Below are 1941 nucleotides of genomic sequence, written 5' to 3' on the forward strand. Positions count from 1 at the left end.
TACTGGTCTTTTGGTTTAATTTTGTATAACTTAAAACTAGTATTATGATATACAACAATAGAATTGTTTTTACCCTGATAAAAACAAGATCCAGACTGAGTCCTTTTCTGTATTTTTTAAAGAATTCACTTTTAATGAGTAACAGTTCAGTATCATCCAGTTAGATCATTTATACTATTAAAATTTGAATTTTTTTATTTAGCTATATTCTAATCTTTTGACTACATATGCTTTTCAGGACACCTGGAAACTGTACATTTAGTTGACATGCTGAAATCAACAGAAAAATAAATAAAATCTTCAAGTAAACACGTTTTCCAATCATATCGCCACTGAAGGTATTCTCTGAAGGCTGACAGCTCTGCTTCTTTGGGTGAGTCAATGATTAGGCCTTTATATACAGTTGAGGTTCTGTTTTGCTTCTAAGCACTCCTTTACTAATTTTTCCAAAGAGAAAAGATGCTCGTCCACATCTTCTGGCACAAGGTTCCTAAAAGTTCAAAAAGATATTCTGTATTTCTTCCACTTGGGCCAGCAGCATTAAAAATGTGTTCAGCAACGTCTTCCAGAGGTGCAGGACCAAAATAATTAGGATGATCACATGTTCCAATATATAACAACACACTGAATGGTTTTGTTGTGGTATCTTTTGGATAAAAAGTGATTGTTTTGGTCCTGTAGCCGCCTTTCTCTCTAAAGTCAAGGTAAGCTTTTCCTTCTTCTTCCTTTCCTGTTGGTAGTTTGTAGGCAACACCCCATACCCAACCCACAGAATCTCCAACAAAAGTCATAACTCTTCCAGGCTTGCCAGGGACCCCGCTGTGGTCTGTGTTGCCCTGCCAGAAGCGACGGCTATAGCCTGTGATGTAGCCGACCAGTTTGTCCAGATAGGGGAAATCCACCTTCCATATCAGGGACCCATAACCAAGTACCCACAGCCTTTCTCTGCTGCTCTGATGCGGGAGCCGTCAGCTTGTCTGCTGTGTTTCTCAGCCACACCAGCTGGGACTATGGTCTCCCACATACAAGCTATCTATTATTTCACTCTTTATTTCTTCTATTACCCAGTATTTTATATGTTGCTGTTGTTGTTAAGTACGATCGAGTCGGTTCTGACTCACAGTTACCCTACTTAGGATTTCTGAGGAGAAGCTGGTGAACTTGAACCACTGACCTTGTGGTTAGCAGTTAGTGCCTATCTTACAGCACCAAACCAAGACTCCAGCAGTTTATAAGCATGTTATTATCCATTCTCATGTATTTCCTTTTCCCCCCTGAAATTCCTATTGTTGATTTCTAATTCTGTAGTGTTGCCATCTGAGAAGACAGTTCGTAGTATTTCTTTTTAAAGTAGATCTTTTTAAAAGTAGGCCTTTTGTCCATGGCTTGGGGTGAATTTGAATCTCCAATCTTTCAGTTAGCAGCCAAGCATGTTAACCAGGGGCCTTATAAAGGCCTACTCACTATGTTTTTGTCATCTGGATCACCTTTCTGTCCAGTAAATATTCCATTTCAGTCCCAGCTCAGGGACTTTGCTCTTGATGTTTCCTTGTCCTGGAACACCCTAGTCATAGTGGCTTCTTAATCACTGGGATATCAGCTCAGACTCAGGCAGCCTTCCTGCCCACTGTTATCTGAAGAAATGCCACCCATCTCAACCCTGTCATTACTCTTTCCCAATACATTGCCTTGTTGTCTTCTCAGTAGTCACCAAACCAGCTGACATGATATGATTGCTTTACTCTATTATCTATCTCCAGCACTAAAACACATATCCCAGAAAAACTTGCCTGGGTCTGTCTTGATCACTGTGTCTCCCCAATACCTGGATATGTGGCAGCAAAGGAAGGAAGAGGAAGGAAGGAAGGAAGAGGAAGGAAGGAAGGAAGGAAGGAAGGAAGGAAGGAAGGAAGGAAGGAAGGAAGAGGAAGGAAGGAAGGA

At 40.8% G+C, this 1941-nt stretch overlaps 1 pseudogene; it reads right to left on the reverse strand.

The window, feature by feature from the left end:
* Positions 1-378: 378 nt before the first annotated feature.
* Positions 379-1941, reverse strand: part of LOC102826790 — a 37340-nt pseudogene continuing 35777 nt past the window's right edge.

Source organism: Chrysochloris asiatica, unplaced genomic scaffold (assembly GCF_000296735.1).
Source record: "Chrysochloris asiatica unplaced genomic scaffold, ChrAsi1.0 scaffold00128, whole genome shotgun sequence".
NCBI lineage: Eukaryota > Metazoa > Chordata > Mammalia > Afrosoricida > Chrysochloridae > Chrysochloris > Chrysochloris asiatica.